General features: G+C 53.0%; 19 non-coding genes across 19 annotated transcripts; all 19 read right to left on the bottom strand.

Annotated features, from left to right (window-relative positions):
• Window positions 1-294: 294 nt before the first annotated feature.
• TRNAG-GCC (transfer RNA glycine (anticodon GCC)) lies at window positions 295-365 on the bottom strand. Its single transcript has one exon. It is a non-coding gene; the product is annotated as a tRNA-Gly (tRNA).
• A 562-nt stretch (window positions 366-927) lies between these two features.
• TRNAG-CCC (transfer RNA glycine (anticodon CCC)) lies at window positions 928-998 on the bottom strand. Its single transcript has one exon. It is a non-coding gene; the product is annotated as a tRNA-Gly (tRNA).
• Window positions 999-1,348: 350 nt separating this feature from the next.
• On the bottom strand, window positions 1,349-1,419 carry TRNAG-GCC (transfer RNA glycine (anticodon GCC)). Its single transcript has one exon. It is a non-coding gene; the product is annotated as a tRNA-Gly (tRNA).
• A 562-nt stretch (window positions 1,420-1,981) lies between these two features.
• On the bottom strand, window positions 1,982-2,052 carry TRNAG-CCC (transfer RNA glycine (anticodon CCC)). The gene has a single exon. It is a non-coding gene; the product is annotated as a tRNA-Gly (tRNA).
• Window positions 2,053-2,402: 350 nt separating this feature from the next.
• Window positions 2,403-2,473, bottom strand: TRNAG-GCC (transfer RNA glycine (anticodon GCC)). The gene has a single exon. It is a non-coding gene; the product is annotated as a tRNA-Gly (tRNA).
• A 565-nt stretch (window positions 2,474-3,038) lies between these two features.
• TRNAG-CCC (transfer RNA glycine (anticodon CCC)) lies at window positions 3,039-3,109 on the bottom strand. Its single transcript has one exon. It is a non-coding gene; the product is annotated as a tRNA-Gly (tRNA).
• A 350-nt stretch (window positions 3,110-3,459) lies between these two features.
• Window positions 3,460-3,530, bottom strand: TRNAG-GCC (transfer RNA glycine (anticodon GCC)). Its single transcript has one exon. It is a non-coding gene; the product is annotated as a tRNA-Gly (tRNA).
• A 565-nt stretch (window positions 3,531-4,095) lies between these two features.
• On the bottom strand, window positions 4,096-4,166 carry TRNAG-CCC (transfer RNA glycine (anticodon CCC)). Its single transcript has one exon. It is a non-coding gene; the product is annotated as a tRNA-Gly (tRNA).
• Window positions 4,167-4,516: 350 nt separating this feature from the next.
• On the bottom strand, window positions 4,517-4,587 carry TRNAG-GCC (transfer RNA glycine (anticodon GCC)). The gene has a single exon. It is a non-coding gene; the product is annotated as a tRNA-Gly (tRNA).
• A 562-nt stretch (window positions 4,588-5,149) lies between these two features.
• TRNAG-CCC (transfer RNA glycine (anticodon CCC)) lies at window positions 5,150-5,220 on the bottom strand. Its single transcript has one exon. It is a non-coding gene; the product is annotated as a tRNA-Gly (tRNA).
• A 350-nt stretch (window positions 5,221-5,570) lies between these two features.
• Window positions 5,571-5,641, bottom strand: TRNAG-GCC (transfer RNA glycine (anticodon GCC)). Its single transcript has one exon. It is a non-coding gene; the product is annotated as a tRNA-Gly (tRNA).
• Window positions 5,642-12,361: 6,720 nt separating this feature from the next.
• TRNAG-CCC (transfer RNA glycine (anticodon CCC)) lies at window positions 12,362-12,432 on the bottom strand. The gene has a single exon. It is a non-coding gene; the product is annotated as a tRNA-Gly (tRNA).
• Window positions 12,433-12,782: 350 nt separating this feature from the next.
• On the bottom strand, window positions 12,783-12,853 carry TRNAG-GCC (transfer RNA glycine (anticodon GCC)). The gene has a single exon. It is a non-coding gene; the product is annotated as a tRNA-Gly (tRNA).
• Window positions 12,854-13,418: 565 nt separating this feature from the next.
• TRNAG-CCC (transfer RNA glycine (anticodon CCC)) lies at window positions 13,419-13,489 on the bottom strand. The gene has a single exon. It is a non-coding gene; the product is annotated as a tRNA-Gly (tRNA).
• A 350-nt stretch (window positions 13,490-13,839) lies between these two features.
• TRNAG-GCC (transfer RNA glycine (anticodon GCC)) lies at window positions 13,840-13,910 on the bottom strand. The gene has a single exon. It is a non-coding gene; the product is annotated as a tRNA-Gly (tRNA).
• A 565-nt stretch (window positions 13,911-14,475) lies between these two features.
• Window positions 14,476-14,546, bottom strand: TRNAG-CCC (transfer RNA glycine (anticodon CCC)). Its single transcript has one exon. It is a non-coding gene; the product is annotated as a tRNA-Gly (tRNA).
• A 350-nt stretch (window positions 14,547-14,896) lies between these two features.
• TRNAG-GCC (transfer RNA glycine (anticodon GCC)) lies at window positions 14,897-14,967 on the bottom strand. The gene has a single exon. It is a non-coding gene; the product is annotated as a tRNA-Gly (tRNA).
• A 562-nt stretch (window positions 14,968-15,529) lies between these two features.
• On the bottom strand, window positions 15,530-15,600 carry TRNAG-CCC (transfer RNA glycine (anticodon CCC)). Its single transcript has one exon. It is a non-coding gene; the product is annotated as a tRNA-Gly (tRNA).
• Window positions 15,601-15,950: 350 nt separating this feature from the next.
• Window positions 15,951-16,021, bottom strand: TRNAG-GCC (transfer RNA glycine (anticodon GCC)). The gene has a single exon. It is a non-coding gene; the product is annotated as a tRNA-Gly (tRNA).
• Window positions 16,022-16,611: the final 590 nt, after the last annotated feature.

The following is a 16,611-nucleotide window of genomic DNA, read 5'->3' as shown; positions in this document are numbered from 1 at the left end:
TGCGAATGGTCACTCGTAAACTCTTGACTTCTGCTGAAAGCCTCATTGAAGGCCTTTGCAGACGTGTGAGACTGGCACCTACTCGGGCTGGGCCTCTATGAGCGTTTTGCATAATCTGAGATTGCCCTGCTTCCAGTCAAGGCGCAGCGGCCCCTTCTACTAAAAGGGATCAGCAGAGTGATCGCTAGTAGCAGAAATAAGGCAAGCAAGGCAATCAAGGCTTGTTTTTTTGTTCGGTCTCTTCCTTTTCACGATGCTTCAAAGTCAACGAAAGGTACATGTGCAAAACACTCATGCATTGGCCGGGAATCGAACCCGGGCCTCCCGCGTGGCAGGCGAGAATTCTACCACTGAACCACCAATGCCTTACATGCTGCACACTGGCGCTACAGTGCTCTGGACCATTGCAGCCCAGAGCAGCTGATTTAACAGAGCACTGCAGTGACATGAGGATGGCGCCAGCTCCGGTGGGTGAATGGGAGCTGCGCTGCCCTGGCAGTCCTTCTCACTCACTTGGCCACGAACGGCCACGAACGGCCAGGTTCTATAGACAGGAAAAGTGGACAGAGGCAAGCACACTGGTAGATGAGGGTGGCCTTTGTATGGGTCGCTACTCTGAGTGCAGTTCCCTGAGCACCGTGCCTCAGGAAAGCCAGACTTCTACCGCAGGACTCAGGGGATATCTTTGCAGCCACACGAGGCTGACACCCTTTCAATCTGGGCTTCTGGGGTCTTCTGGGAATTATTTGCATAATAGGTTTCCCGCCTTAAGTTGAAACTGCCGTTCCATCTTCTGCTAAAAGAGGGCAGCAGAGTGCTTTCTTTGCGCAGAAAACAGACAAGCAATGCAATCATCTTATCTACCGTTTCCATTTTTCTTTTCCCATGCCTTTTAAAATATCAAGAGACACGTCTACAAAAGTGCCATGCATTGGCCGGGAATCGAACCCGGGCCTCCCGCTTGGGAAGCGAGAATTCTACCACTGAACTACCAATGCCTGACAAGCAGCATTACTGCGGTAGAGCACTTGATTTAACACACCTGCCAGTTCCATGCGAATGGTCACTCGTAAACTCTTGACTTCTGCTGAAAGCCTCATTGAAGGCCTTTGCAGACGTGTGAGACTGGCACCTACTCGGGCTGGGCCTCTATGAGCTGTTTGCATAATCTGAGATTGCCCTGCTTCCAGTCAAGGCGCAGCGGCCCCTTCTACTAAAAGGGATCAGCAGAGTGATCGCTAGTAGCAGAAATAAGGCAAGCAAGGCAATCAAGGCTTGTTTTTTTGTTCTGTCTCTTCCTTTTCACGATGCTTCAAAGTCAACGAAAGGTACATGTGCAAAACGCTCATGCATTGGCCGGGAATCGAACCCGGGCCTCCCGCGTGGCAGGCGAGAATTCTACCACTGAACCACCAATGCCTTACATGCTGCACACTGGCGCTACAGTGCTCTGGACCATTGCAGCCCAGAGCAGCTGATTTAACAGAGCACTGCAGTGACATGAGGATGGCGCCAGCTCCGGTGGGTGAATGGGAGCTGCGCTGCCCTGGCAGTCCTTCTCACTCACTTGGCCACGAACGGCCACGAACGGCCAGGTTCTATAGACAGGAAAAGTGGACAGAGGCAAGCACACTGGTAGATGAGGGTGGCCTTTGTATGGGTCGCTACTCTGAGTGCAGTTCCCTGAGCACCGTGCCTCAGGAAAGCCAGACTTCTACCGCAGGACTCAGGGGATATCTTTGCAGCCACACGAGGCTGACACCCTTTCAATCTGGGCTTCTGGGGTCTTCTGGGAATTATTTGCATAATAGGTTTCCCGCCTTAAGTTGAAACTGCCGTTCCATCTTCTGCTAAAAGAGGGCAGCAGAGTGCTTTCTTTGCGCAGAAAACAGACAAGCAATGCAATCATCTTATCTACCGTTTCCATTTTTCTTTTCCCATGCCTTTTAAAATATCAAGAGACACGTCTACAAAAGTGCCATGCATTGGCCGGGAATCGAACCCGGGCCTCCCGCTTGGGAAGCGAGAATTCTACCACTGAACTACCAATGCCTGACAAGCAGCATTACTGCGGTAGAGCGCTTGATTTAACACACCTGCCAGTTCCATGCGAATGGTCACTCGTAAACTCTTGACTTCTGCTGAAAGCCTCATTGAAGGCCTTTGCAGACGTGTGAGACTGGCACCTACTCGGGCTGGGCCTCTATGAGCTGTTTGCATAATCTGAGATTGCCCTGCTTCCAGTCAAGGCGCAGCGGCCCCTTCTACTAAAAGGGATCAGCAGAGTGATCGCTAGTAGCAGAAATAAGGCAAGCAAGGCAATCAAGGCTTGTTTTTTTGTTCGGTCTCTTCCTTTTCACGATGCTTCAAAGTCAACGAAAGGTACATGTGCAAAACGCTCATGCATTGGCCGGGAATCGAACCCGGGCCTCCCGCGTGGCAGGCGAGAATTCTACCACTGAACCACCAATGCCTTACATGCTGCACACTGGCGCTACAGTGCTCTGGACCATTGCAGCCCAGAGCAGCTGATTTAACAGAGCACTGCAGTGACATGAGGATGGCGCCAGCTCCGGTGGGTGAATGGGAGCTGCGCTGCCCTGGCAGTCCTTCTCACTCACTTGGCCACGAACGGCCACGAACGGCCAGGTTCTATAGACAGGAAAAGTGGACAGAGGCAAGCACACTGGTAGATGAGGGTGGCCTTTGTATGGGTCGCTACTCTGAGTGCAGTTCCCTGAGCACCGTGCCTCAGGAAAGCCAGACTTCTACCGCAGGACTCAGGGGATATCTTTGCAGCCACACGAGGCTGACACCCTTTCAATCTGGGCTTCTGGGGTCTTCTGGGAATTATTTGCATAATAGAAGGTTTCCCGCCTTAAGTTGAAACTGCAGTTCCATCTTCTGCTAAAAGAGGGCAGCAGATTGCTTTCTTTGCGCAGAAAACAGACAAGCAATGCAATCATCTTATCTACCGTTTCCATTTTTCTTTTCCCATGCCTTTTAAAATATCAAGAGACACGTCTACAAAAGTGCCATGCATTGGCCGGGAATCGAACCCGGGCCTCCCGCTTGGGAAGCGAGAATTCTACCACTGAACTACCAATGCTTGACAAGCAGCATTACTGCGGTAGAGCGCTTGATTTAACACACCTGCCAGTTCCATGCGAATGGTCACTCGTAAACTCTTGACTTCTGCTGAAAGCCTCATTGAAGGCCTTTGCAGACGTGTGAGACTGGCACCTACTCGGGCTGGGCCTCTATGAGCGTTTTGCATAATCTGAGATTGCCCTGCTTCCAGTCAAGGCGCAGCGGCCCCTTCTACTAAAAGGGATCAGCAGAGTGATCGCTAGTAGCAGAAATAAGGCAAGCAAGGCAATCAAGGCTTGTTTTTTTGTTCGGTCTCTTCCTTTTCACGATGCTTCAAAGTCAACGAAAGGTACATGTGCAAAACGCTCATGCATTGGCCGGGAATCGAACCCGGGCCTCCCGCGTGGCAGGCGAGAATTCTACCACTGAACCACCAATGCCTTACATGCTGCACACTGGCGCTACAGTGCTCTGGACCATTGCAGCCCAGAGCAGCTGATTTAACAGAGCACTGCAGTGGCATGAGGATGGCGCCAGCTCCGGTGGGTGAATGGGAGCTGCGCTGCCCTGGCAGTCCTTCTCACTCACTTGGCCACGAACGGCCACGAACGGCCAGGTTCTATAGACAGGAAAAGTGGACAGAGGCAAGCACACTGGTAGATGAGGGTGGCCTTTGTATGGGTCGCTACTCTGAGTGCAGTTCCCTGAGCACCGTGCCTCAGGAAAGCCAGACTTCTACCGCAGGACTCAGGGGATATCTTTGCAGCCACACGAGGCTGACACCCTTTCAATCTGGGCTTCTGGGGTCTTCTGGGAATTATTTGCATAATAGAAGGTTTCCCGCCTTAAGTTGAAACTGCAGTTCCATCTTCTGCTAAAAGAGGGCAGCAGATTGCTTTCTTTGCGCAGAAAACAGACAAGCAATGCAATCATCTTATCTACCGTTTCCATTTTTCTTTTCCCATGCCTTTTAAAATATCAAGAGACACGTCTACAAAAGTGCCATGCATTGGCCGGGAATCGAACCCAGGCCTCCCGCTTGGGAAGCGAGAATTCTACCACTGAACTACCAATGCTTGACAAGCAGCATTACTGCGGTAGAGCGCTTGATTTAACACACCTGCCAGTTCCATGCGAATGGTCACTCGTAAACTCTTGACTTCTGCTGAAAGCCTCATTGAAGGCCTTTGCAGACGTGTGAGACTGGCACCTACTCGGGCTGGGCCTCTATGAGCGTTTTGCATAATCTGAGATTGCCCTGCTTCCAGTCAAGGCGCAGCGGCCCCTTCTACTAAAAGGGATCAGCAGAGTGATCGCTAGTAGCAGAAATAAGGCAAGCAAGGCAATCAAGGCTTGTTTTTTTGTTCGGTCTCTTCCTTTTCACGATGCTTCAAAGTCAACGAAAGGTACATGTGCAAAACACTCATGCATTGGCCGGGAATCGAACCCGGGCCTCCCGCGTGGCAGGCGAGAATTCTACCACTGAACCACCAATGCCTTACATGCTGCACACTGGCGCTACAGTGCTCTGGACCATTGCAGCCCAGAGCAGCTGATTTAACAGAGCACTGCAGTGACATGAGGATGGCGCCAGCTCCGGTGGGTGAATGGGAGCTGCGCTGCCCTGGCAGTCCTTCTCACTCACTTGGCCACGAACGGCCACGAACGGCCAGGTTCTATAGACAGGAAAAGTGGACAGAGGCAAGCACACTGGTAGATGAGGGTGGCCTTTGTATGGGTCGCTACTCTGAGTGCAGTTCCCTGAGCACCGTGCCTCAGGAAAGCCAGACTTCTACCGCAGGACTCAGGGGATATCTTTGCAGCCACACGAGGCTGACACCCTTTCAATCTGGGCTTCTGGGGTCTTCTGGGAATTATTTGCATAATAGGTTTCCCGCCTTAAGTTGAAACTGCCGTTCCATCTTCTGCTAAAAGAGGGCAGCAGAGTGCTTTCTTTGCGCAGAAAACAGACAAGCAATGCAATCATCTTATCTACCGTTTCCATTTTTCTTTTCCCATGCCTTTTAAAATATCAAGAGACACGTCTACAAAAGTGCCATGCATTGGCCGGGAATCGAACCCGGGCCTCCCGCTTGGGAAGCGAGAATTCTACCACTGAACTACCAATGCCTGACAAGCAGCATTACTGCGGTAGAGCACTTGATTTAACACACCTGCCAGTTCCATGCGAATGGTCACTCGTAAACTCTTGACTTCTGCTGAAAGCCTCATTGAAGGCCTTTGCAGACGTGTGAGACTGGCACCTACTCGGGCTGGGCCTCTATGAGCTGTTTGCATAATCTGAGATTGCCCTGCTTCCAGTCAAGGCGCAGCGGCCCCTTCTACTAAAAGGGATCAGCAGAGTGATCGCTAGTAGCAGAAATAAGGCAAGCAAGGCAATCAAGGCTTGTTTTTTTGTTCTGTCTCTTCCTTTTCACGATGCTTCAAAGTCAACGAAAGGTACATGTGCAAAACGCTCATGCATTGGCCGGGAATCGAACCCGGGCCTCCCGCGTGGCAGGCGAGAATTCTACCACTGAACCACCAATGCCTTACATGCTGCACACTGGCGCTACAGTGCTCTGGACCATTGCAGCCCAGAGCAGCTGATTTTTTTTTTTGAAAATCAATTTTATTAAGTTTCCTTGGTGCATAACGAGGTTACATTCTTGCATTGCATTTATTAATGTGAGTTAACATAAAGAGAAAACCAGACGAAACACACCCCATGCCCCCCCCCCTCCCTCTCCCTCCCCCCACCCCCCTTCAGTTCGCGCTTACATAGCCTTGATAAACACTTGCACAACGGGCTCTCTTAATGATGGAGGCGTCAATACAATATGCGTGTGGCACGCCAAAGTCATATGGGCCAAACGAGTTCAGTTCTCAGCCGGGTCCTTGGCCCATGGTCCCACATCCGTGGGGAGGAGGGGAATCCCTCAGCTCAGTCTTCAGGACCTAGACCACTCGGCCGTACTTATCAAAGAAGGGGAGCCAAATTTCCTCGATACTGGACTTAGACTCATCGAGCAGGTGTGTGAGGAACTCCATGTCGTAGATGGCCCTTACTTTGGTCACCCAGGTTTTTTCCCCTGGCATTCTCGGGTGTTTCCATTTCTGCGCTAGACAGCATCTAGCTGCTACCAGCATCACCTGGAGCATGTGATCATGAGTGTTACCCCGGTCCTCTTCGTTACTAATCCCGAAGAGGAAGAGCCACGGGCAGGATACTCGTTCTATCCCATCTACCCCTTTGATCCAGGTCCGCACCTTGTCCCAGTATTTCTGGACCACTGGGCATCCCCACCACATGTGGATATAGTCACCTCTCTCTGTCCTACATTTCCAACAGTGTGGGTCATATCCTGGACGCATTTTGGCTATTCTTTGCGGGGGGTAGTGCCATCTATGTAATATCTTGAGGGCCTGATGGCGATATTGGAGGGAGGATGTGGATCGATTGGCCCGTCTACACATCTCTGTCCATCTCTCGTCATCAATTTCCTCGCCCAGGTCCCTACCCCATTGTATGCGTGCTGGTGGCGGGTCTCGGGGGATGGAGAACAGAAAGAGCTTGTATAGGCGGGAGATTATCCCCTTGGAGCCCCTTGCGGTCAGAAGGAGTTTTTCAAAGTCTGTGAGTTCCCTCCTGAGGGTATCACCCCAAGATGGTTCCGTGAGGGCACCCTTAAGCTGAAGATATCGGAACGGGGAAAGCGTGCCTATTCCCAGGGCTTCCTCAAGGTCCTTCAAGGGGAGGAAGGAGCCCCCCACCCACAACTGGCCGGTCCTACTAAGGCCCGCCTCGAACCATGTCTGGTAGGCTGCTGGTTCCGCTATTTTGGCCAGGAAAGGAGGGGCCCAGATGCAGCTCAAGGGGGAGGGCCATGTCGTGAGCCATCTATAGTAACCTCCCTCTCTCCACAGGGACCACAGTACTCTTAGAATCGGGTGGTTCAAGACTGATCTGGGGATCGTTCTCCTTGGGACCCAGAGCCATTCCTCTAGTGTGACGGGCGCCAGGGGCCTATTGTCCATGGCTACCCACTGTTTTTTCGGTCCCGGTGAGAAGTGATCGACCAGGATCCTCAACTGGGAAGCCCTATAATACGTCTCGAGATCAGGGTAGCCCACCCCTCCATCTTCCTTGGTCCTAGTCAGAACCTCGTATGAAATCCTGTGTTTTTTGCCCTGCCAGAGGAATCTAAGGAGGATGCGTTTTGTCTCGTCAAAAAAGGCCTTGGGGACTTGGACCGGGAGCATTTGAAAGAGAAACAGAAATTTTGGGAGGATAACCATTTTTATAAGGTTAAGGCGTGCCATCCATGAGAGACCCGTTCCCGCCCACCTTTCTATGTCTCTCCTGATTGCTGACCAGAGGGGGGGGAAGTTGGCCCCATACAGGTCCTCAAGGTTACGTGTGATTTGGACTCCCAAGTAACGGAACCCCTCATCGCTCCGCTTGAAGGGGAGACCCTCCACAAAGGTCACCTCCGTGTCTGGCAGGTTCCCACCCATGAATGCGACCGATTTGTCCAAATTAACCTTATACCCCGATAGTTCTCCATATCTTGCGAGGCCCTGCAGAACCCGAGGGATTGTTTGGGACGGTCTGGTGACATAGAGCAGGGCGTCATCCGCAAAGAGGCAGATCTTGCAGTGCATATCCCCCATCTGTACACCACTGATGTCCGCATCATTGCGGATCGAGATTGCCCACGGTTCCATCACCAATGCGTAGATTAACGGAGACAGGGGGCATCCCTGCCTCGTGCCACGTTCAAGGGGGAATTCCCTAGACTCAATCCCGTTAGCCACCACTCTGGCCGAGGGGGAGGAGTAGAGCGCGGATATCCATCCCAACCACCTTGGACCCATCCCCACTGACAAGAGAACCTCCCTCATGAAAGCCCAGCTGACCCTGTCAAAGGCCTTCTCCGCGTCAAGAGCCAGTAGGAGAGCGCCTTCATTCCTGGCCTCGGTCGTGGCCAATACATGGAGGGTCTTCCTTAAATTATCGGAACCCTGTCTATTGAGGACGAATCCCGCCTGATCAGGATGTATCAGGCGTGGGAGGGAGTTTTCCAATCTGGAGGCCAGGATCCTAGCAAAGATCTTGGCATCTAAGTTGAGAAGTGAAATGGGTCTGTAAGACCCACAAGCTGCCCGGTCTTTACCAGGTTTAGGTATGACGGTGATGAGGGCCTGTAGGAAAGTCGGGGGGATCGTGTCGTTGCCTCTAATTTGGTTGAACAATTTGGTCAGGGGCTTCACTAAGGTGGACTGGGTCTGTTTATAGAAATCCGCTGTGTAGCCGTCAAGGCCAGGAGCCTTTCCGGCCTTCAGTCTCTTGATGGCTCCCTCCACCTCCTCTTCTGAAATTTCCCCCTCGAGGGCCTCCAAGTCCTGGTCGGTCAGTTTGGGGAGGGGGTGTTCTGCCAGGTAGGAGGCAATGTCCTCCCGAGATTCGCCCGCTTGCCTAGAATAGAGTTTGCTGTAGTACTCAGCAAAGCATTCCGTCACTTCATGCCGGTTCCCATGAACCCTGCCCTCTTCGTCGGTCAACCGGGTAATCCCTCTCTCCACTCTACACCCCCTCGACCTCTGAGCCAGCAGAGTGCCTACCCTGTCGCCCTGTTCGTAGTATCTCTGTTTGGTATATCGCATCCTCTTAACCACCTCCCCTATGAGAACCGTATGGAGCTCCTGTCTTTTGCCCTGCATCTCGTCCAATAGTGCCCTCCGGTCCACTCCCGGGACTCCCAGTCTGGCCCGCAAGATCTGCAGCTCCCCTCGGAGTCTGCTCTCGATCAGGCCCCTCTCTCTTTTACGCCTCGAGCCCTCCGCTATGAGGAGGCCTCTGAAGGTGGCCTTCCCCGCTTCCCATACCATGGACATGTCCGTCTCCCCCGTGTCATTTGTCTCGAAGTAGGCCAGCATTTCCTGCTTCATGAACTCACGGAATACTGGATCCCTAAGGAGCGTGTCGTTGCACCGCCATCGAGCCGATCTCGGGGCGATGGGCAGGGACCAGTTAGCTATAAGTAGTTCATGGTCCGACCACGTTATGGTCTCGACTTTTGGTTGGGTCATCGCCCCATCTCCCTCCTCTGAGGCCAACAGAAGGTCGATTCTGGTGTAGGTGCAGTGCGGGGGAGAAAAGAATGTGTAACCACCCTGGGCCGGGTACGCCTTGCGCCAAACATCTACCCAGTAGTGATCCTTCAAGAGGTTCTGCAAGGCCAGGTTATCCCTCGTGATCCCCTTGGGTACCCCACCTCTGGCGGACCACCAGTCCAGTTGGGGGTCGGCTATGAGATTAAAATCACCCCCGAGAATCATGGCCCCCTCGGCCCATTCATCCATGACACCAAAGATCCGTGTGAGGAACTCCACCTGGCCCGTGTTGGGCGCGTATACGGTGGCGAGAGTAACTCGCTGCCCCTCGCAAAGCCCCTTGACACCCAGAAATCGACCCCCAAACCCCCTCTTGGTTTCCACCCCCGTTAGTTGGAGAGCCCTTCCCAGGAGAATGCCCACCCCCTCCTTCTTCGAGGTCGGGTGTGAAGCCCAATAGTTGCTACCGATGTCTTTCCCCTTGATTCTGGATTCCCTCCCGCGCTTATAATGTGTTTCCTGTAGAAATAGGACCGTCAGGTGTTGTTTTCGGAACATGTTGCCCGTGAGGGATCTTTTATTTTGAGAGTTTAGACCCTTGACATTTAACGTGCCCACCTTCCCTTCAATCGTTGTCATCATACCGTGTGCGTATTCTGAACCCCTCGTGGTGATTGAATTTTAGTGCCCCTTTCCAAGCGTATTCTTGCGGTCTGAACTGAATTTCCCCCTGAGTCCCCCAAACTACCCCGTTATCCCCCCCATCCCCTCCCCCCTTGCAACTGACCCCCCTCCCCGTGTCTTCCCTCCCCCCTCCCCACCCTTGTACCTTGAGGCGTCCGTCCACTCTCCCCAACATGTGTTGGGGCCGGTCAACGAACCACCAAGGACTCCAACCCCAGCCCCGGGGTTTTCGTGTGTCTGGAGAGTCCCAGATCGCAAGTCCGATTCAGGTCGGCCCCTGCAGGCCTTCGGTGCACTTAACCGAGACAAAAACCAGAGACCCCGCCCGGGCCCTCAACCCACAACCAGAAACCCAAACGCGGGGCAACACAAATAAACAGTTAACTTTTTAACATAATGGTCTGCCGACCCAAGGTCCGGTGGGCCAAACGCGACACCGCCGCGGTGTCCGTTCAAGGCAGTTCGTGGGCCCGGGGCCTCCTGCGTCCGTACCCTGAATCGTCTCTCACCTCATGATTTTCTCTCCTTCCAATCGAACGTCATTTTCATGAGTCAGTGTGATTTTCCGGGTTCATCGACGGGTGTCTGGTTTTCCGAAACTTTCGGGCCCCCTTGACCTTAGATTTCCCACTGTGATTTCCTGGGCCGTCGGGACCCCTAGGGGGGTCCCGTGGTCCTCCCTCCTGGGCGCCCGAATGGCCCGCCTGGTCGTTCACCAGATCGTCCGTGGCTCTTCGTATGTCCTCCTCCGACACCAGGTGGTGTTTCTCACCTAGCCACTCAAACTCCAAATAGAAGGGGTGACCCCACCGATATCGGACTCCTTTTCCCTGCAACCATCTTGTGAGTGTGCCGCATTTCCTCCTCATTGACAGGGTTAGGGCCGAGAGGTCTTGGAAGATGGATACCTTTGAATCACCGTACTGTATGGTGCCAAGATGTCTCGCCTTTTCCAGGATTCTGATCTTGTCCCTGTAGTAGTGCAGCCGAACCAGAACCGAGCGTGGGCCTCTGCCTCCCCCCCCCGCTCGGTGCACCCTGTCGAAGTTGGTCGCCCCCACGTCTTCCGTTCCCAGGGCGATCCTCACGATATCGTGCACTTTGCCTTCAAGTCCTTGTACGGATTCGCCCTCAGATTCCATCAGGCCAAAGATTCGAAGGTTGTTCCTCCTCTCCCTATTTTCCATGTCGTCAACCTTGAACCGAAGCTCTTCCTCGCGCCTTTCCATGTCTCGGAGTCTCATGTCCATTTGGGTTTCGAGGAGTGTCGCCGAAAGTTGGTTATTCTCGACGCCCTCCACGCGGTCTTCTAGGGTGGCGACCTTGGTGGTGAGGTCGGCCAGTTTGGCCCCCATGTCTGTCCTCATACCTCGTATCTCCTCCAGAATCGTTTGGATGTTGTTCTGGATAGCCCCCAGATCCGGGGGTGGGACGGTGGGGCTACCGGCGGCCATGGTCCTTTCTTTGGGAACAAACTGATATTTCAGCAAGTTCTCTCTCCAGTTCATGAGGGGTTCGTGTCGGCCAGTTTACGACGGACGCCGCCTTTCTCCGGGTCAGGCCGGGCCTCGGGCACCAGAGGCGCCGGGCGTGCGTTCCCTGTGTGGGTGGACGGTTTTCTTCAAGTCGGAGGATGCCCAGGGGAGGAAGCGCCGCGGGCTCACCCTCTCGGGCCTATTCGTGGGCGGCGCGGCTCGTGCTGTCTCCTGCGCCACTCCGCGCCAGGTCGTGGGGGAGGGGCAGCCGATATCGCCTTGGTCCGTGTAACTCCGCACAGGAGCGTCGGATCGGAACCAAAGTTGGACCCAGGTGGGGGCCACAGGCTTCCACGTCTTTTGGGGGGGGTCGCGTAGTATATGGGACCCTCGTTTCGCCGATAAATCGTGATTCACCCGGGGCTGGGTGCGGAGCTCGACGTTCAGGCGTCCATCCTGCCCGCGCCCCCTGGTGGCCTCCAGAGCAGCTGATTTAACAGAGCACTGCAGTGACATGAGGATGGCGCCAGCTCCGGTGGGTGAATGGGAGCTGCGCTGCCCTGGCAGTCCTTCTCACTCACTTGGCCACGAACGGCCACGAACGGCCAGGTTCTATAGACAGGAAAAGTGGACAGAGGCAAGCACACTGGTAGATGAGGGTGGCCTTTGTATGGGTCGCTACTCTGAGTGCAGTTCCCTGAGCACCGTGCCTCAGGAAAGCCAGACTTCTACCGCAGGACTCAGGGGATATCTTTGCAGCCACACGAGGCTGACACCCTTTCAATCTGGGCTTCTGGGGTCTTCTGGGAATTATTTGCATAATAGGTTTCCCGCCTTAAGTTGAAACTGCCGTTCCATCTTCTGCTAAAAGAGGGCAGCAGAGTGCTTTCTTTGCGCAGAAAACAGACAAGCAATGCAATCATCTTATCTACCGTTTCCATTTTTCTTTTCCCATGCCTTTTAAAATATCAAGAGACACGTCTACAAAAGTGCCATGCATTGGCCGGGAATCGAACCCGGGCCTCCCGCTTGGGAAGCGAGAATTCTACCACTGAACTACCAATGCCTGACAAGCAGCATTACTGCGGTAGAGCGCTTGATTTAACACACCTGCCAGTTCCATGCGAATGGTCACTCGTAAACTCTTGACTTCTGCTGAAAGCCTCATTGAAGGCCTTTGCAGACGTGTGAGACTGGCACCTACTCGGGCTGGGCCTCTATGAGCTGTTTGCATAATCTGAGATTGCCCTGCTTCCAGTCAAGGCGCAGCGGCCCCTTCTACTAAAAGGGATCAGCAGAGTGATCGCTAGTAGCAGAAATAAGGCAAGCAAGGCAATCAAGGCTTGTTTTTTTGTTCGGTCTCTTCCTTTTCACGATGCTTCAAAGTCAACGAAAGGTACATGTGCAAAACGCTCATGCATTGGCCGGGAATCGAACCCGGGCCTCCCGCGTGGCAGGCGAGAATTCTACCACTGAACCACCAATGCCTTACATGCTGCACACTGGCGCTACAGTGCTCTGGACCATTGCAGCCCAGAGCAGCTGATTTAACAGAGCACTGCAGTGACATGAGGATGGCGCCAGCTCCGGTGGGTGAATGGGAGCTGCGCTGCCCTGGCAGTCCTTCTCACTCACTTGGCCACGAACGGCCACGAACGGCCAGGTTCTATAGACAGGAAAAGTGGACAGAGGCAAGCACACTGGTAGATGAGGGTGGCCTTTGTATGGGTCGCTACTCTGAGTGCAGTTCCCTGAGCACCGTGCCTCAGGAAAGCCAGACTTCTACCGCAGGACTCAGGGGATATCTTTGCAGCCACACGAGGCTGACACCCTTTCAATCTGGGCTTCTGGGGTCTTCTGGGAATTATTTGCATAATAGAAGGTTTCCCGCCTTAAGTTGAAACTGCAGTTCCATCTTCTGCTAAAAGAGGGCAGCAGATTGCTTTCTTTGCGCAGAAAACAGACAAGCAATGCAATCATCTTATCTACCGTTTCCATTTTTCTTTTCCCATGCCTTTTAAAATATCAAGAGACACGTCTACAAAAGTGCCATGCATTGGCCGGGAATCGAACCCGGGCCTCCCGCTTGGGAAGCGAGAATTCTACCACTGAACTACCAATGCTTGACAAGCAGCATTACTGCGGTAGAGCGCTTGATTTAACACACCTGCCAGTTCCATGCGAATGGTCACTCGTAAACTCTTGACTTCTGCTGAAAGCCTCATTGAAGGCCTTTGCAGACGTGTGAGACTGGCACCTACTCGGGCTGGGCCTCTATGAGCTGTTTGCATAATCTGAGATTGCCCTGCTTCCAGTCAAGGCGCAGCGGCCCCTTCTACTAAAAGGGATCAGCAGAGTGATCGCTAGTAGCAGAAATAAGGCAAGCAAGGCAATCAAGGCTTGTTTTTTTGTTCTGTCTCTTCCTTTTCACGATGCTTCAAAGTCAACGAAAGGTACATGTGCAAAACGCTCATGCATTGGCCGGGAATCGAACCCGGGCCTCCCGCGTGGCAGGCGAGAATTCTACCACTGAACCACCAATGCCTTACATGCTGCACACTGGCGCTACAGTGCTCTGGACCATTGCAGCCCAGAGCAGCTGATTTAACAGAGCACTGCAGTGACATGAGGATGGCGCCAGCTCCGGTGGGTGAATGGGAGCTGCGCTGCCCTGGCAGTCCTTCTCACTCACTTGGCCACGAACGGCCACGAACGGCCAGGTTCTATAGACAGGAAAAGTGGACAGAGGCAAGCACACTGGTAGATGAGGGTGGCCTTTGTATGGGTCGCTACTCTGAGTGCAGTTCCCTGAGCACCGTGCCTCAGGAAAGCCAGACTTCTACCGCAGGACTCAGGGGATATCTTTGCAGCCACACGAGGCTGACACCCTTTCAATCTGGGCTTCTGGGGTCTTCTGGGAATTATTTGCATAATAGAAGGTTTCCCGCCTTAAGTTGAAACTGCAGTTCCATCTTCTGCTAAAAGAGGGCAGCAGATTGCTTTCTTTGCGCAGAAAACAGACAAGCAATGCAATCATCTTATCTACCGTTTCCATTTTTCTTTTCCCATGCCTTTTAAAATATCAAGAGACACGTCTACAAAAGTGCCATGCATTGGCCGGGAATCGAACCCAGGCCTCCCGCTTGGGAAGCGAGAATTCTACCACTGAACTACCAATGCTTGACAAGCAGCATTACTGCGGTAGAGCGCTTGATTTAACACACCTGCCAGTTCCATGCGAATGGTCACTCGTAAACTCTTGACTTCTGCTGAAAGCCTCATTGAAGGCCTTTGCAGACGTGTGAGACTGGCACCTACTCGGGCTGGGCCTCTATGAGCGTTTTGCATAATCTGAGATTGCCCTGCTTCCAGTCAAGGCGCAGCGGCCCCTTCTACTAAAAGGGATCAGCAGAGTGATCGCTAGTAGCAGAAATAAGGCAAGCAAGGCAATCAAGGCTTGTTTTTTTGTTCGGTCTCTTCCTTTTCACGATGCTTCAAAGTCAACGAAAGGTACATGTGCAAAACACTCATGCATTGGCCGGGAATCGAACCCGGGCCTCCCGCGTGGCAGGCGAGAATTCTACCACTGAACCACCAATGCCTTACATGCTGCACACTGGCGCTACAGTGCTCTGGACCATTGCAGCCCAGAGCAGCTGATTTAACAGAGCACTGCAGTGACATGAGGATGGCGCCAGCTCCGGTGGGTGAATGGGAGCTGCGCTGCCCTGGCAGTCCTTCTCACTCACTTGGCCACGAACGGCCACGAACGGCCAGGTTCTATAGACAGGAAAAGTGGACAGAGGCAAGCACACTGGTAGATGAGGGTGGCCTTTGTATGGGTCGCTACTCTGAGTGCAGTTCCCTGAGCACCGTGCCTCAGGAAAGCCAGACTTCTACCGCAGGACTCAGGGGATATCTTTGCAGCCACACGAGGCTGACACCCTTTCAATCTGGGCTTCTGGGGTCTTCTGGGAATTATTTGCATAATAGGTTTCCCGCCTTAAGTTGAAACTGCCGTTCCATCTTCTGCTAAAAGAGGGCAGCAGAGTGCTTTCTTTGCGCAGAAAACAGACAAGCAATGCAATCATCTTATCTACCGTTTCCATTTTTCTTTTCCCATGCCTTTTAAAATATCAAGAGACACGTCTACAAAAGTGCCATGCATTGGCCGGGAATCGAACCCGGGCCTCCCGCTTGGGAAGCGAGAATTCTACCACTGAACTACCAATGCCTGACAAGCAGCATTACTGCGGTAGAGCACTTGATTTAACACACCTGCCAGTTCCATGCGAATGGTCACTCGTAAACTCTTGACTTCTGCTGAAAGCCTCATTGAAGGCCTTTGCAGACGTGTGAGACTGGCACCTACTCGGGCTGGGCCTCTATGAGCTGTTTGCATAATCTGAGATTGCCCTGCTTCCAGTCAAGGCGCAGCGGCCCCTTCTACTAAAAGGGATCAGCAGAGTGATCGCTAGTAGCAGAAATAAGGCAAGCAAGGCAATCAAGGCTTGTTTTTTTGTTCTGTCTCTTCCTTTTCACGATGCTTCAAAGTCAACGAAAGGTACATGTGCAAAACGCTCATGCATTGGCCGGGAATCGAACCCGGGCCTCCCGCGTGGCAGGCGAGAATTCTACCACTGAACCACCAATGCCTTACATGCTGCACACTGGCGCTACAGTGCTCTGGACCATTGCAGCCCAGAGCAGCTGATTTTTTTTTTTGAAAATCAATTTTATTAAGTTTCCTTGGTGCATAACGAGGTTACATTCTTGCATTGCATTTATTAATGTGAGTTAACATAAAGAGAAAACCAGACGAAACACACCCCATGCCCCCCCCCCTCCCTCTCCCTCCCCCCACCCCCCTTCAGTTCGCGCTTACATAGCCTTGATAAACACTTGCACAACGGGCTCTCTTAATGATGGAGGCGTCAATACAATATGCGTGTGGCACGCCAAAGTCATATGGGCCAAACGAGTTCAGTTCTCAGCCGGGTCCTTGGCCCATGGTCCCACATCCGTGGGGAGGAGGGGAATCCCTCAGCTCAGTCTTCAGGACCTAGACCACTCGGCCGTACTTATCAAAGAAGGGGAGCCAAATTTCCTCGATACTGGACTTAGACTCATCGAGCAGGTGTGTGAGGAACTCCATGTCGTAGATGGCCCTTACTTTGGTCACCCAGGTTTTTTCCCCTGGCATTCTCGGGTGTTTCCATTTCTGCGCTAGACAGCATCTAGCTGC

The sequence above is a fragment of the Ambystoma mexicanum genome, unplaced genomic scaffold (assembly GCF_040938575.1).
Source record: "Ambystoma mexicanum isolate Mex_15411 unplaced genomic scaffold, UKY_AmexF1_1 Mex_scaf52, whole genome shotgun sequence".
Classification (NCBI taxonomy): domain Eukaryota; kingdom Metazoa; phylum Chordata; class Amphibia; order Caudata; family Ambystomatidae; genus Ambystoma; species Ambystoma mexicanum.
The sequence above is the reverse complement of the archived record's forward strand: the minus strand, read 5'-3'. Positions and strand labels throughout refer to the sequence as shown.